Source organism: Chiloscyllium plagiosum, unplaced genomic scaffold, assembly GCF_037043375.1.
Source record: "Chiloscyllium plagiosum isolate Xiang-an unplaced genomic scaffold, Cpla_swu_hap1 HiC_scaffold_18, whole genome shotgun sequence".
Lineage (NCBI taxonomy): Eukaryota > Metazoa > Chordata > Chondrichthyes > Orectolobiformes > Hemiscylliidae > Chiloscyllium > Chiloscyllium plagiosum.
Window position 1 is genome coordinate 81,362,685 of NW_028270156.1, and position 18,454 is coordinate 81,381,138.

Sequence of the window (18,454 nt, forward strand, 5' to 3'; positions counted from 1 at the left end):
GGCTGTTCTTTGTTTGGCAGAATGACGGTCATCCTGGACAAAGCAGTGTACACCCAAAAAGCACAACAACTACTTGCAGATACCAACACCTACCAAAAGAGGGAGTTTGACCCCACCCCACAGCTCACCAATAGGATAAATAACACACTGAGGAATCTACAAAAAAACGGACAGATAACCAAGTCTGACCTACAAAAAATGAAACCTGAAAGCAACAACACCCCCAGATTCTATGGACTACTTAAAGTGCACAAACCAGACATCCCACTCAGACCCATAGTATCACTACCAGGGACACCATCACACAAACTGGTTAAAGAACTACAGCAGAAACTGAAAAACCTGATCAGCGGATCCAGACAATCTATACAATCAACACAGGAATTCTTGGACATCATTAGAAATATACACATAGACAAGGAAGAAACTATGGTCTCATTCGACGTAACGGCACTGTTCACCTCTATTGACAAAATCCTAGCCAGAGAAACAATAGCCAACCTGCTGGACAGACAGAACAGATAACAGGACGTTGAACCTATCAACAAAGACGGCATACTTAAACTACTGGACTTGTGCCTCACAACACATTTCACATTCAACAACCAGATATATGAACAAATCAACGGAACACCCATGGGGTCACCGATCTCTGGACTCACAGCAGAAGCAGTAATGCAAAGGATAGAACAAACAGTCTTACCACAAATTCAACCCAAACTCTGGGTCAGATATGTTGATGACACCTTTGTAATCATTAAAAACACAGAAATAGAGAAAACACACCGGATCATCAACACCACACTGACAGGAATCCGATTCGCGAGAGAAGAAGAAAAGGATAACCAACTCCCTTTCCTAGAAGGTCCTCGATTGTGTGGGATCTCAGGTCTTTTTTTCCTGCCTGGTTATTGAAGGGTAGGTGTTTGTCCAAAAGGGATCCCAGGAATGGAGGAAGAATCCTTTAAGTCTCAGTCTCCGAAAAATATGTTTTCCGTGTTGTCACCTATATTGTTTGAATTGGACACAAGAGAGGCTGAGCTTATAGTCTTCATTCTCTGGGTGAGACTAGTCTGTCTCAAAGGGGAATAGGAATATAAAGAGTATGGAAGCATTGGTTCAAGCATAAAGACAAATGGCAATCTGTGGTCTGTGGAAGGCAGGATGGGATAACCATAGTGAAACATTCTTACACTAATTAGCAGAATATGTTCAAGACTGAAAAATGACTATGGCGACATGAGCTAACACAAGTAATAAAGCGAGTTTTTCTTCTAAGTGTTATTGTGACAGGTTTGGGACCATAAATATTTCGGATATGACATTAAAATATCTAATTAGTAGTTAGTAGAGTCAGCTTGAGACATGAGACTATTGTAATAGATGGAATAGCTAAATATCTATCATGACAGGTTAGTCTGGAATGGACAATCACTGTAGCAGAGCTGATAATAAATATCTAATCATGACATTAGGAAACTATTATGTAGGGTCTGGAATTAAAGACCATCATTGCAAGAGTTAGCAATAAATATCTAATCATGACATTTGAATAACATTAAGTAGAATGTACAACTAAAGAGATAATGGGATCTAACATCACTGGTTTGTTGTGTAGCTAGAGTGAGGTACTTTGATTAATATAGTTGGACATGCTGATAAGCCAACAGAAACATGACAAAAAATGATTTAAAACCCACGGACCCTGAGGTTCGTGGGCATTCAAGAATCTGCTTTCTCAGTGTCACGGTTTTTTTATTTGCAAATAATAGACCTACTTCTTGAAGAACTCTCTGCGTCTCCTGGTGATTCTCTGTATTTTCTCCACAACAGGAGCAGGAGGGGGACTAATATTCTTGTGGGGAGAGCTGCTGGAGCTGCTTGAGGGGTTTTAAAGTTGTCTGGCAGGGGTGTGTGACCCCAAATAATCGTAAGGCCAGCAGGAAGTTTGAGGCTGGTACAGATGTTCAAGAGAGCAACATAAATAGACAAGGCAGTCAAGAACATAGCAGGCAATGAGGAAAAATTGATGAATTGAACTGCATTAATTTCAATGTAATAAGATTGACAGAGAAAGGTGCAAAACCTGACCTCCCCTTGGGAAGCAAGGTAGGGAAAGGGACAGAGGTGTTAGTGGGGGAGCACTTTGGCAAAGTCACCACAGTTGTATTAGTTTGAAAATAGCTATGGAAAAGGACAGGCCTGGTCCACAACTTCAAACTATAAATGGGGGAGAATCAATGTTAATAGAATTAGACATGAATGCTTCAAAGTTGATTGGGGAGGATATTAGGAGATAAAGGGAAGTCTGGCAAGTGGGAATATTTTAAAACTGAAATAAAATGAGCATTTAAGGCCAGCATGTTCCGGTCAATGTGCAGGTCAACGCTAATTAAATTGGGAAACGCTGGCTGACGATTGAGACTCTGGTCAAGAAAAAGGGGGCACATGTTAGGTATAGCCAGCTGGATCAAGTGAATTCCTTGAGGAGCATCGGGCCATTAGGATTACACCTTGGATGGAAATCATGAATGCAAAAAGAGGACATGATATAGCTTTGGCAGGCCAAGTGAAGGAAAATCCAAGGAGATTCTACAAGTTTCAGCATCCACAACTCTGCAGAAGGTACAGCTTCAGCCAATGGAGGAGGGTGATTGGCTGGAGGACCATCTACTCCTGATGGGTCCTCCAGCCCCGCCCCCTCCTCACCTGCAGTGTGAACTGAGCAGACGCAGGTATTGCAGCGCAGCTGGAGGTTAGAGGTCAGAGCTAGGAAGAGGTTTATTATTTGCGTCTGCCGCAGAAAGGCAGTAGTGGAGTCTGTGCCCGGATTGAGTGGCAATAGATGGTCAAAATATCATTAGAACTGTCAGAGCAGGCCTCAAACCCGAATACAAAGGTGGTACTTTCCGTGAACTTACACAAACCCTACATGGTGTTTGCAGTGCCCTCATTGACAAAAGCCGGATTTACCGTCACCTTGTTCGTGGCGCTGTTGGACAGGATGCATGCGTGGCCACGCCCTTCATCCCGGTGGTTGTGTGCATGCGCAGTAACTGCCCAGCATGGAATTGTCTTTCCTGTCGAGACTGGAAAAGCACAGCAGGTCAGGCAGGTCTTGCTGGACTGGGCCTCGGAGGTGATCTTATTGAGGCATAGGATCCTAAGGAACCTGGTACCATGGATGCTGAAACATTTTTTTTTTCTTCTTGAGAGAGAACATGATTAAAAGATACAGTGTAAAAATGAAGAACCTCCAATTTATGATGTGCATTACAGAATTGCGCAGGTGCAGCAGGAAAACTGCAGATGTTGGAAAATGCACAGTAGGTCAAGCAACATCAGGGAAGTTGACGTTTCAGGTCTGACCATTTCAGCACTGGGGAGGGGGAAAGGGAATGTGAAATAAGTGGAGGGGGTCAGGCTGGGGCAAAAGTGGGTGGGTGGGATAGCGATAGGTGGATGCAAGAACAAGATGATTGCTCAGTGGGAGAAGTGGGAAGGAAAGTGTACAGTTCAGGTCAGATTAAGGGGCGAAGGACGGCTGGACATAGGATAGTTGGGAGGTGGGGGAGATGTGTGGAGATTTGAAAGCACCCAAAGTGGAAGATGAGCTGTTCGAACATAGAACACTACAGCATTGAACAGGCTTTTTGGCCCTCTTATGCAGACTTTTTATTCTACTCAAACCTTCATTTTACGATTATACAAGAATCACTTAAATAACCGTAATGTATCTGACTAATACCACTGCTGACAGTATATGTCACGCACCCATCATTCTCTGTGTAAAGAAACTACCTCTGACATCTCTCCTAAATCTTCCTACTTTTACACTGAACAAGTATAGAAAACTAAATTTGCAACAAACATGAGATCACATCTCCTAGTAGAATTGAGATATATTATTTCCAGCAAGCAAATAGTCATTAGAGGCTAGCTAGTGAATCATGGAATATGATTGCAAAGCAAAAAACATTGGCTCATTGCATCTGTGCTAAATCTCAGTAACTAGTATCTAATTTGTCCCATTGTCCTTCTTTCTACTGCCCTACAATGTTTAAAAGGCATCTGGATGGGTATATGAATAGGAAGGATTTGGAGGGATATGGTTCAAGTGCTGGCAAATGGAACTAGATTAGTTGGCCTGACAAGTTGGACTGAAGGGTCTGTTTCCATGTTGTTCATTACTATAACTCAATGCTTTAACCACACATTAAGGATGGGCTAGTAAATATGCGGATGACACTAAGAGCAATAGAGTTGTGGATAGTGATGAAAGATGGTGTAGATTACAGAGAAACATAGGTAAGCTGCAGAACTGGGGTGAGAGATGGCAAATGGAGTTTAATGTGTAAAAGTGTGAGGTGATTCACTGTGGAAGGAAAAACAGGAATGCAGACTACTGAGCTAATGGTAAGATTCTTGGTAGTGTACATGAGCAGAGAGATCTCGATGTCCAAGTACACAGATCCTTGATAGTTGCTATCAAGGTTGATAGGGATGTTAAAAAGGCATACGGTGTGTTAGGTTTTATTAATAGATAGATTGAGTTTCAAAACCATGAGACCATGTTGCAGCTGTTAAAAAAAAACTCTGGTGCTGCCAGATTTGGAATATTGTGTACAGTTCTGGTCACGGCATTATAGGAAGGATGTGGAAGCTTTGGAAAGCGTTCAGAGGAGATTTACTGGGATGTTGTCTGGTATGGAGGGAAGGTCTTACGAGGAAGTGTTGAGAGACTTGTGGCTGTTTTCATTAGAGAGAAGGTTGAGAGGTTACTTGATTGAGACATAAGATAATCAGAGGGTTAGATAGTGTGGACAGTGAGAGTCCTTTTTCTCGGATGGCGATGGCCAGCACAAAGGAACATGGCTTTTAATTGAAGGATGATGGATATTGGACAGATGTCAGAGGTAGCTTCTTTGCTCAGAGAGTAGTTGGGCCGTGGAACGCACTGCCTACAGCAGTAGACTGACCAACTTTAAGGACATTTAAATGGTAATTGGATTGAACGAGAATGGAATAATGCAGGTTAGACGGCCTTCAGTTTGTTGCGCCAACATGTGGAATCATCACGGACTGAATGCCCTGTATTGTGCTGTAATGTTCTATTTTCTATGACATAATTTTAATACAATCTGACTTGCTCTATATTATCATCATCTCTACAGCTTCCCCCATCCTTTAACAGTATTTAATTCCAATGATCCGAGTCTATGTTAACCTTCCATGTAGTTTGTTTCAGTGTACCCTTTTTATGCAAATGCTAATTTCTTTCAGTTCCTCACTTTCACATGATCCTTAGTTTCCTCATCTATCTGCGAGATTTTCTCCACTTATGTGCAAAAAGTACAATGTAATTTTTAATCGCTCAGGCATTTCCCTATTTTTCACTGTATATTTTTTGAACTTCATCTGTTGTGAGCCTACATTTCTCCTCATTAATCTTCTACTTATTCACATATTTAAAGGTGACTTCGCAGTCTGCCATCATGTTCTTGCTCTCTTGCATATATATTCGTTTTTTTCGTTTGCCTCCTGTGTGGCATCTTGTCAAAGGTCTTCTTGAAGTCCAGGTACGTAACATCTATTGCCTCTCCTTTGGTCTTCAGTAGATATTTTTATTGAAAATTCAACATGTTTTTACAAACTTACAAAATAAAACACACAAATACAAACATTGATATATAATTAAATATTAAATAAATAATAATCAAAATCTAACAGACAAAAAGAAGAAATAAAAAAGGAGAAAACAAAACTCAACAAACTACTAATGTAACCTACAACTAAGCAGAGTGTATAATAAAATATCTTACATTACTCAAGAGAGAGAAAAAAAAGATAAGACAGTAATTAAATAGTGAAGAACATGCACGGAACGAATTAACATCAAGTCATAATAAAATCAATATTCATGCTGGATTCCTCCCCCATGGGTCCCGGATCAGCCAGAACCGCTACCACAACTAGATGAAAGCCCTTGGCAAAATGGCCAAAATATCTGTATCTATAGAATCAGGAAGGGCTGCCATATTTTATATAATAGTTCAGTTTTTTGGTGCACCATATTTGAAAGGAAGACAAGGGGAATACATTCCATGACCAACCTATACCAATTCGAAAGTCCCGGAGGACCCTCAGCTACCCAGTTTACTAAGATATTTTTCCTTGCACAAAAGGAGAGAATGGAAAATAGTTTCCTCCCGTGCACATGCAGGGAAGCCAAGCTCGAAAAGTCCAGGAGAAGACAAACTGGATCGACCCTAATTTCCACACCAAAGGTTTCTGTCAAAGCATTTGCTTCTCTGACTCAGTATTTGCGGATTTATGACATGTCTATAAGCAGTGTGAGAGATTGCCCACCTCTATTTTACATTTGGGGCACATTGGAGATGCTCCGTCACTAAATGTTGCCAATCGTTCCGGTGCTATAGGAGTCCTATGTGGTATCTCTAACTGAATGGTTTGGGTTCTATTACCGATGGAGATTTTTCTGGCATTTTCCCAGATGTCATACCACTTTTCTGTGGATATTTCCAACCCCAATTCCTGATCCCATGTTTTGAGCAAACGTTCCATGTCTTCCGAGACTTCATTATGTAATAAATCCGAGAGAGTGTTGACCAAGGGTAAACCCAATGGTCACAACACTCTAAGTTCCCTATCTGATGTATAAAGGCTATCTAATAACGTAGTCTTCTTCCATATGCAATCTCGAATTTGGAAGAATCGAAAGAGGTCTCCATTAGGTAGTCCAAATTTCTGTGTAGCTGTTCAAAATACATCAAGAGCGCCTCATCAAACAGATTCCTAAACAGGAGATACCCCTGGACCACCAGGACTTAAATTTGGCATCTGTAAGCCCCGGTTGAAAACCCCATGCCCCTACTATAGGAGTATAAGGGGTGGTTTTGTGTGAATTACCCTCGTTTTGCCACATTATCTTCCAGGTTTTAATTGTGTTTAATACTATAGGGTTTTTACAATGGTCCATAATGACTTTCATCTTATGTAAAAATAAGAGATTAAGAGGACGACACTTTGCTTGAGAAAACTTGATGGCCAGCCAGATTGATTGCCGGTCAGATGAGACCCAATTGGCTATGTAGCTTAATAGGGAACTCAGCTAATACTTCCCAAAGTCTGAAAAATTCAGACCACCTCTTGCTTGTGGAAACTGTAGCTTCTTTAACTTAATGAGGGACCGTCCATGATTCTAATGAAAGAACCATGCCAACCATATAATCTGCGCAGTGCCGGCTTGGGCAGCATCACCGGGAGCATTCTCATAGGGTACAAGAGACTGTGCAAGACATTTATTTCAATTAGAGCTATGCCACCTAGCCAAGAAATTGGAAGATCCCTCCAACGTTTAAGGTCCTGCCTTCTCCTTTCCAGCAGATGCATAAAATTGACCTTGTACAGCTGGCCAAATGCTGGGGTGATAAAAATACCTGAATATAAAATAAAACCCTCCAAAGACCAAGGAAAGGGAAAGTGAGATCCGTCCAATAAGTGGGACATACCAGCAAGACCACCCATCAGCATAGCGTCCGATTTTGAGAAATTAATTTTGTAACCTGAGAATGCACTAAATAAATTAATAACTTGGATCAGGCGGGGCACGGACGTCAAAGGATTACTAAGAAAAAGGAGAAGGTCATCTGCATAAAGGGTAATTTTATGGTTAGCCTTCCGAGAAACATTAGGTATCTACTAGGCTTATCGCCATATTTATATAATCTTTGCTTTGCAAATAATATTTCCCTCTTTGCCGTTTGGGTAAGCGTGGTATTCTGAGCTATCCTAAGGGCTGTAATCTTTTGTAATTTAGCAACAGAGGGCCTATCAACGTATGCTGTCTCAGCTGCCTTTAAGCGAACCTCGAGTAGACGCTGTTGTTCTCCATTTACGTTTTTCTGGGTCGCCGAGTATGAAATGTTCAGACCCTGCGCATAAGCCTAAATAGTCTCCCACAACATCGACGGATGTTACCAGCCGGACCTGAATTAGTTTCCAAAAACGTTTTGAATTCTTGAGAGAAATATTTTACGAATTTACTATCCTTCATTAAGAAAGAATCATATGTCAATGTCGGGGGGGCATCTCATTGTCCCGAGTCTTGATTAACATATACACTGCAGCGAGATCAGAAATTATTATATTACATATTTTTCAAGATAATATGGAATTCAAAAAGATCGAGAGGGCAAAAAACATATCGATTCTAGTGTGATACTTCTGTGGATTAGAATAAAAAGAGAAATCTCTGCCTTGCGGATGGAGGCACCTCCACACATCTGCTAATCCTAGCTCTTTATTCAAATCCGCCAATTGCCTGGGTCTGGGGCATATACCCGCAGTACTCTTGGGTATTCTGTATATCTCTGGGACAATAATGAAATTAAAATCTTCTGCTATAATTGTGTAACAAGCCCAGAGAGCCATCAGTTTTGAGGAAGCTTCTATTATAAATTTGAAAAGATAAGTCAGAGGACAATAAAGATTCAAAATTCCATATTCTTCTCCATTTATAACGGTTTTAATCGGCATGTACCGTCCAGATTGATCTTTTATCTGACTTAAGATTTTGGAAGGGAGATTCTTCCGAATGAGAATGACCGCTCCCCTACTTTTTGCACTGAAAAATGAAAAGAAGGCCTGATCAAATTCACCCTGTTGTAATTTCAAGTGCTCTTTGTCCAGTAAATGTGTCTCCTGTAAGAGAGCTATATCAGCACTTGCTTTTTTGAAGTTTGACATAATTTTCTTCCTTTTGGTTGGAGAATTACTCCCTTGACAGACCAGGTGAACCATTTATTCGAATGACTAACTATAATCATCCAGGCAAGTCCAAAATCCCCTGGGAGGAAGAACCCCATCCAAAACACCCCGAGCATGGATCATAGAAAATTCACAAAAAAAAGAGATTCTTTAATACATTCATGCCAATATAGTAAACAACTGTTTCTAAATTTAAAATAAATATTTTAAAAGAAGATTCCCCCCTTGCTTCCAGGGTGCATCACTTTCTATCTGAAAACCAGTCGTATCCTCTCCCAACTAGTGGCCCACCCTCCACCCAGGCACTCCATAATAAAGTAGAAAAATTCAAGTGTACTATAAATCTAAAGTTAATGGTGAGTACCCTAACCCCCCCACCCATACCAACACCTAAATACATTTAGTAATGTATAAACATATAAAACTATAAAGTTACAGTCTCAGCAGTTAATTATTAAGTATAATATCACATAGAAAGGGGAAAAAACGCTGTAAAAAGAAAGAAATAATGTCGGACGAGGCAAACCCCACCACCTAACCTGAATCACCTAACCGCCCGGCCTATAAAGAAAAAGAGAAATCGCATAGTGGCCAATAAATAATCCCCCCTCCCTACTCTCGGAGATAATATTAAACAAGAAAGGAAATAAGGGGAGAAAAAAAGGGTAAACAGATGGAGGGGGCAGAACAGGATCATTAATCACGTGGATTAATTCTTACAATCTATTTAAGAGAGTCCAAAAATTCCTTGGCTTTCTCTGGCGGTCTGAAGTTATAGACAGACCCTTCGTGGTTAAAACGCAGCGTCGCTGGGTAGCGCAGGGAGTACTGAATATTTAAATCACTTAGACGCTTCTTCGTTTCATCAAATGCCCTCCTCTTGCGGAACAAAGCTGGGGAAAATACTGACACAGCATAATCCTACATCCCTTACATGGCACGGCCTGGGGATCTTTCTCGAGAGTTCTGGAGGCTTCCAGGAGCATTTGCTTCTCTCTGTAACATTGAAGCTGGAACAAGACCGGGCGGGGGCGCTGGTCCGACACGATCCTGTGTATAGTAACCTGGTGGCCACACTCTACCCGCACCTGGCCTGACCCAGACTCCAGCTTCAACTTCTGAGGGAGCCAGTGCTCTAAAAAGACTGCAAGCTGGCCTTCCTCTTCCCGTTCAGGAAGGCCCACCAAACGAACATATTTTCGATGACCCGGATACTCGAAGTCATCGATGTGATTCTGCAGCAGCCTTGACGTTCGCGGCCTTTAGGACCACCCCTTCAACTCGATATTAGATTTTTTCAATATCTTGGTTTTGCAGCAGGACCGAGAGCAACTCCCACCTGCTTCTGGTCTCCCCCATGAAGACGTTGATCTTCTCACCCAGGTTGGTAATTACTGTAACAAGGCACACCACGGAAGGTAAGTACCCTGGGGCGGCTGCAGCTGGGGAGGGTGGGGGAAGGGATGCAGACTGGAACCCCTCCTCCCCCCCTCCCCAGTCACGGGCAGAGCCAACAGACTCAAACTTACTGGTTCGCCGCCATCTTGGATCCCCTTGTTCGAACGTACTCGTAACCTGCTCAAAGAAATCTAGCAGATTTGTTCGGGATGACCTCCCCTTGATTAAACCATGCTGAACATTGCCCTATTTTACGATACACTTCCAAGTATTCAGAAATCTCATCCTTCACAATTGATTCCAGGAGGCAAAAAAGTGAGAATTGCAGCTGCTGGAAATCAAAGTCTTAGATTAGAGTGATGCTAGAAAAGCACAGGAGGCCAGGCAGCATCAGAGCAGCAAAAAAAAAAATCGACGTTTCGGGCAAAAGCCCTTCATCAGAACTGAAGGCATGTAGCCTCCAGGGTGGAGAGATAAATGGGAGGGGCTTGGGGCTGAGGACAAGGTAGCAAAGAGTACAAGAGGTGGATGGGATGGGGATGAAAGTGATTGGTCAGAGGGGATGGTAGCTAAAAATACAATGGGGTGGGGATGAAGGTGATACGTCAGAGGAGGGCGGGAAGGAAGATTGGTGCTGAGCTGGAAGGTTGGAACTGGGGTAAGGGTGGGGGAGGGAAAATGAGGAAACCGGTGAAATCCACATTGATGCCCTGGATTTGAAGTGTTCCGAGGCAGAAGAGGAGGTGTTCTTCCTTCAGACGTTGGGTGTTGAGGGAGTGGCGTTGGAGGAGACCCAGGACCTGCATGCCCTCAGCAGACTGGGAAGGGGAGTTGAACTTTTGGGCCATTGGGCGTTGGTTGCTGCGGCTAGCCTGGAGATGTTCCCTAAAGCGCTCTGCGAGGTGTCCAGTGTCCCCAATGTAGAGGAGACCGTATCGGGAGCAAAGGATACAATAAATGACATTGGTGGATGTGCAGGTGAAACTTTAGAACAATACAGCACAGAACAGGCCCTTCGGCCCACGATGTTGTGCCGAACATTTGTCCTAGCTTGAGCACCCATCCATGTACCTATCCAATTGCCACTTAAAGTTTGCCAATGATTCTGACTCTGCCACTCCCACAGGCAGCACATTCCATGCCCCCACCACTCTCTGGGTAAAGAACCCACCCCTGACATCTCCCCTATACCTTCCACCCTTTACCTTAAATTTATGTCCCCTTGTAACACTCTGTTGTACCCGGGGAAAAAGGTTCTGATTGTCTACTCTATCTATTCCCCTGATCATCTTATACACCTCTATCAAGTCACCCCTCATCCTTCGCCGTTCCAACGAGAAAAGGCCTAGCACTCTCAACCTATCCTCATACGACCGATTCTCCATTCCAGGCAACATCCTGGTAAATCATCTCTGCACCCTCTCCAAAGCTTCCACATCTTTCCTAAAGTGAGGCGACCAGAACTGCACACAGTACTCCAAATGTGGCCTAACCAAAGTCCTGTACAGCTGCATCATCACCTCACGACTCTTGAATTCAATCCCTCTGCTAATGAACGCTAATACACCATAGGCCTTCTTACAAGCTCTATCCACCTGAGTGGCAACTTTCAAAGATCTATGAACATAGACCCCAAGATCCCTCTGCTCTTCCACCTTACTAAGAACCCTACCGTTAACCTTGTATTCCGCATTCTTATTTGTCCTTCCAAAATGGACAACCTCACACTTGGCAGGGTTGAACTCCATCTGCCACTCCTCAGCCCAGCTCTGCATCATATCTCAGTCCCTTTGCAGCGGACAACAGCGCTCCTCACTATCCACAACTCCACCAATCTTCGTATCATCTGCAAATTTACTGACCCACCCTTCAACTCCCTCTTCCAAGTCATTAATAAAAATTACAAACAGCAGAGGACTCAGAACTGATCCCTGCGGAACTCCACTTGTAACTGGGCTCTAGGCTGAATATTTGCCATCTACCACCACTCATTCCTGAAGAAGGGCTTATGCCCGAAACGTCGATTCTCCTGTTCCTTGGATGCTGCCTGACCTGCTGCGCTTTTCCAGCAACACATTTTCAGCTCTGATCTCCAGCATCTGCAGCCCTCACTTTCTCCATCTACCACCACTCTCGGACTTCGACCGGTTAGCCAGTTTTCTATCCAACTGGCCAAATTTCCCTCTATCCCATGCCTCCTGACTTTCCGCATAAGCCTACCATGGGGAACCTTATCAAATGCCTTACTAAAATCCATATATACTACATCCACTGCTCTACCCTCATCCACATGCTTGGTCACCTTCCCAAAGAATTCAATAAGACTTGTAAGGCAAGACCTACCCTTCACAAATCCGTGCTGGCTGTCCCTAATCAAGCAGTGTCTTTCCAGATACTCATAAATCCTATCCCTCAGTACCCTTTCCATTACTTTGCCTCCCACTAAAGAAAGACTAACTGGCCTGTAATTCCTGGGGTTATCCCTATTCCCTTTTTTGAACAGGGGCACAACATTCGTCACTCTCCAGTCCCCTGGTACTACCCCTGTTGACAGTGAAGATGAAAAGATCATTGCCAACGGCTCTGCAATTTCCTCTCTTGCTTCCCACATAATCCTAGGATATATCCCGTCAGGCCCGGTGGACTTGTCTATCCTCAAGTTATTCGAAATGTCCAACACATCTTCCTTCCTAACAAGTATCTCCTCTAGCTTACCAGTCCATTTCACACTCTCCTCTTCAACAATACGGTCCCTCTCGTTTGTAAATACTGAAGAAAAGTACTCATTCAAGACCTCACTTATCTTTTCCGACTCAATACACAGTCTCCCACTACTGTCCTTGATCAGACCTACCCTCGTTCTCGTCATTCTCATGTTTCTCACATACGCATAAAATGCCTTGGGGTTATCCTTGGTCCTATCCGCCAAAGATTTTTCATGCCCTCTCTTAGCTCTCCTAATCCCTTTCTTCAGCTCCCTTTTGGCAATCCTGTATCCCTCCAATGCTCTGTCTGAACCTTGTTTCCTCAACCTTATGTAAGCCCCCTTCTTCCTCTTTACAAGACATTCAACCTCCCTCGTCAACCAAGGTTCCCTCACACGACCATTTCTTTCCTGCCTGACAGGTACATACATATCAAGGACACGTCGTATCTGTTCCTTGAAAAAGTTCCACATTTCCACGACATCCTTCCCTGACAGCTTATGCTCCCAACTTATGCTCCTCAGATCCTGTCTTACAGCATCGTATTTACCCTTCCCCCAATTGTAAAACCTACCCTGTTGCACGCACCTATGTCTCTCCATAACCAAGGCGAAAGTCACAGAATTGTGGTCACCATCACCAAAATGTTCACCCACTAACAAGCCCATCACTTGTCCCGGTTCGTTACCAAGTACCAAATCCAACATGGCCTCCCTTCTGGTCGGGCAATCTACATACTGAGTTAGAAAAGCTTCCTGTACACACTGCATAAACACCGCCCCAACCAATCTACTTGATCTAAAGAGCTTCCAATCAATGTTTGGGAAGTTGAAATCACCCATGACTCCTACCGTGTGGCTCCTGCACCTTTCCAAAATCTGTTTCCCAATCTCTGCTGCGATTGGGGGGCCTATAGTAAAACACCCAACAAGGTGACTGCACCTTTCCTATTTCTGACTTCAGCTCATACAACCTCCAAAGGCAGATCCCCCTCGAACTGTCTTTCTGCAGCCGTTATACCATTTCTAATTAGCAACGCCACCCCCCTCCTTTTTTACCACCCTCCCTAATCTTACTGAAACATCTGTAACCAGGAACCTCCAACAACCATTCCTGTCTCTCTTCTATCCACATTTCCATGATGGCCACAACATCGTAGTCCCAGGTACCGATCCATGCCTTAAGTTCACCCACCTTATTTCTGATACTCCTTGCGTTGAAGTATACACACTTGAACCCATCTCTGTGTCCGCAAGTACTCCGTCAGTGCTACCTTCACCACAGCCTCCCTACATTCCTGGACATCCTGACAAACAGCTAGCCTCCTTGCTGGACTACAAGCCCGGATCCCATCCCCCTGCCAAATTAGTTTAACCCCCCCCCCCCGAAGAGTGCTAGCAAACCTCCCTCCCAGGATATTGGTGCCCTTCTGGTTCAGGTGCAACCCGTCCTGTTTGTACAGGTCCCACCTTCCCCAGAATGCAGTCCAATTGTCCAAATACCTGAAGCCCTCCCTCCTACACCATCCTTGCAGCCACGTGTTCAACTGCACTCTCTCCGTATTCCTTGCCTCACTGTCACGTAGCACCAGCAACATCCCAGAGATGGCGACTCTGTCCGTGCTAGCTTTTAGCTTCCAGCCTAACTCCGAGCTCCTGAATGACCTCCCCACCCCTCTTCCTACCTATGTCATTGGTGCCAACGTGCACCACGACTTCTGGCTGCACACCCTCCCCATTAAGGATTCTGAAGACATGGTCCGAGACGTCTCGGACCCTGGCACCCGGGAGGCAACAAACCATCCAAGAGTCTCGCCCATGTCCACAGAACCGCCTGTCCGTCCCTCTAACTAAAGAGCCTCCTATAACTAGCGCTCTCCTCCTCTCCCCCTTTCCCTTTTGAGCCTCAGAGCCAGACCTCGTGCCAGAGACCCGGTCACTGCAGCTTACCCCTGCTAGGCCGTCCCCCCCAACAGTATCCAAAGCGGTATACTTATCGTTGAGGGAACGACCACAGGGGATCCCTGCACTGCCTGCTTCCTCCCCTTCCCACCTCTAACTGTTACCCAGCTACCTCTGTTCTTTGGCGTAACCATGTCCCTGTAGCTTCTATCTATCACCCTCTCGAATAATCCTCAGTTCATCCAACTCCAGTTCCCAAACCCGTTCTGTGAGGAGCAGGATCTGACTGCATTTTCTGCAGATGAAGTCGGCAGGAGTATCGGTGGTCACCCCTACCTCAAACATCCTGCAGGAGGAACATTCCACTGCCTGCACTGCCATTACTCTACACTTCGTCTCCAAAAGAAGAACACTGAGTAGCTTACCTGTGGACTTTAAAGTTAGGTTAGAGGAGGAGGATGGGAGGGAGGCCCTACTATGTAGGGCCTGGAGTCTAGAACACACCCACTCAAATATCAATCACTTACCTTCCCGACTAGCTCTGCGCTCCAGCTTCACTTCCGCCCAGCTCGCGCCGCTCTCTGCTGTGATGTGCAAGGCTCCTTTGGGACCTTGGGTGGTATTGAGGGAGGAGGTGTGGGTGCAGGTTTTGCAATTCCTGCGGTGGCAGCAGAAGGTGCCAGGACAGGTGGGGGGTTGTTAGGGGGCATAGACATGACCAGGTCGTCACGGAGGGATGTCTTTGTGGAAAGTGGAAAGAGGTGGGGAGAGAATTATATCTCTGGTGGTGGGGTCCTTTCGAGGTGTCGGAAATGTCGTCGGATGATGCAGTTTATGTGAAGATTGGTAGGGTGGAAGGTGAGGACTGGGGAGGGTTTCTGTCCTTGTTTCCCTTCCCATCCTGTTCCACTTTCCGCAAAGACTGTTCCATCCATGACTGCCTAGTCAGGTCTTCGCCCCCCCCAGCAACCCCCAGATATTTACACACGATCAAGGTTAGGCTAATCGGTCTGTAATTTTCTGTCTTTTGCCTAACCCCCTTTTTAACCGGGGGAGGGGTGTAGTCATATTAACAATCGCCCAGTTCTCTGGGAAACTCCCCGATACTATCAATTCCTGAAAGATCACCACTGTCACCTCTGCTATCTTCCTTAGTACTCTGGGGTGTAGTCCATCTGATTCAGGTTATTTATGCAGCTTCAGGTCATTCAGTCTTTTCTCGCACCTTCTCCATGGCGATGGCCACCATACTCAGCTCTCCCCTATGACTCTTGAATTTTTGACGATAAGAATTCTGTAGAAGTGTCACCAAACCTAGATATTAACTCTTCTTTCTCTCCACAGCTCCTGCCAGACCTCCTGAACTTTTCCAGCAATTTCTGTTCTTTTTATTTCTGATTTCAAGCATCCACCATTCTTTCAGTTTCTTTTAAACCAAGACAATAAGCCCATCAGTCTTTTTTGCAGAAGTCACTGAATTGAAGAAAACAAAAGTTAACTGGAAAACATGAGTCAATTTTTCAGTGCAGAAGCTGATAGAATAGGTTGTAAATTTATACAGATGTTCTTTCAGCGTCATCCACACTGTCAAAAAATGGAAGGTGGTCGTGAATCAGTCACTTTAGGTAACTGAAACTGAACCACCACATGCTAAGCCTGGGATATAGTAAAGTGAAAGAGTGGGTCCTCTTGAACAAAAGGAGCAAGGCTTTTTGTTGTCTGAAAATTTCAGACAATCTGATCGAAAATCAGCCAAACCATCCCAAAAGTCCAAAAGAATTTTAGATGCAACTTATGATCCATACAAACAGTTTCTGTAACATTTTGCAATTACTGTTTTTAAAAAAGTCATGCTTGAAGCTGACAAAATCTGTTTGTGCCACAGATTGAATTGACTATTATTCCAGGACCCTGCTGGACACGTTCATCCATAAACTGACAATGAACTTAAAAGTGAGCTGCATTTATTTTTCAAAGCAAGAATGCTAATTGATACATTAAGTACAATTTAAAATAAAATAATAGCTTTTATCTTCCCATTTACAAACAAACAAATGTAAATATTACAAAGCCTGCTCTGCCAAAACAAAAAATAATTTCTGAAATCTGGTCCTTTAAATCAAGCCTGGACTACAAACAGTAAAGTAATTTTGTTCTTAATAGGAACTTATTTTTGGTTGTACTATTAAAAATGTACTTGGCTATTTCTGGATGAAGGAATTATTTTTAGACAACCATTTAAAAATATTTCAAAATGCTGACCATTTGTGTGTTTTATTGTTAATTTAATGCCAGTGGTAGGCTCATGATTTGAAAAGAAATTGGAATCATAAGAACCAAACTAATACAATTTCCGTCTGGATTAGGAGATGTAGCTAAGGCAGGAACTCTTGGACATGTTGCTAAAATTGGTCACCCATCAGGTCCTAAAGTCATAGAGATGTACAGCATGGAAACAGACCCTTAAGTCCAACTCATCCATGCCGACCATATATCCCAATGCAATCTAGTCCGACCTGCCAACACCCGGCCCATATCTCTCCAAACCCTTCCAAACATATACCCATCCAAAAGTCTTTTAAATGTTGCAGTGATTCCAGCCTCCACCACTTCCTCTGGCAGCTCATTCCGTACACGTACCACCCTCTGTGTGAAAACGTTGCCCCTTAGTTCTCTTTTATATCTTTTCCCTGGAGTCGGGGAGTCCAGAACTAGAGGTTTAGGTTGAGAGGGAAAAGACTTTGTCTGTTTATCCTATCCATGCCCCTCAATTTTGTAAACCTCCACAAGGTCACCCCTCAGCCTCCGACACTGAAAACAGCCCCAGCCTGTTTAGCCTCTCCCTATAGCTCAAATCCTCCAACCCAGGCAACATCCTTGTAAATCTCTTCTGAACCCTTTCAAGTTTCACAACATTCTTCCAATAGGAAGGGGACCAGAATTGCATACAATATTCCAAAAGTGACCGAACCAATGAATTGTACAGTCGCAATGTGACTTCCCAAATCCTGTAGTCAATATTTTGACCAATTAAACAAAGCATACCAAATGCCTTGTTCGCTATCCTATCTGGCTGCGACCCCACTGTCAAGGAGCTATGAACCTGCACTACAAGGTCTTTTTGTTCAGCAACACTCCCGAGAACCATTAAGTGTATAAGTCCTGCTAAGATTTACTTTCCAAAAATGCAGCACCTCGCATTTATCTGATTTAAACACCATCTGCCACTCCTCATCCCATTGGCCCATCTGTGCAAGGTCCTGTTGTAATCTGAGGTAACCGTCTTCGCTGTCCACTACACCTCCAATTTTGGTGTCATCTGCAGATTTTCTAACTATACCGCTTATGCTCACATCCAAGCCATTTATATAAATTTCGAAAAGTAGAGGACCCAGCACCGATCCTGCTGGCACTCCACTGGTCACAGGCCTACAATCTGTAAAACAACTCTCCTCCATCACCACCCTCTGTCTTCTACCTTTGAGCCAGTTCTGTATCAAAATGTCTAGATCGCCCTGAATTCCGTGAGACCTAACCTTGCTAACCAGTCTCTCATGAGGAACCTTGTCAAACACCTTACTACAGTCATTGGTTTCGTGGTAGCACTATCTATGGTATTGTACGCTAATAAAACTACATTTTGATACAACACAAGAGAAC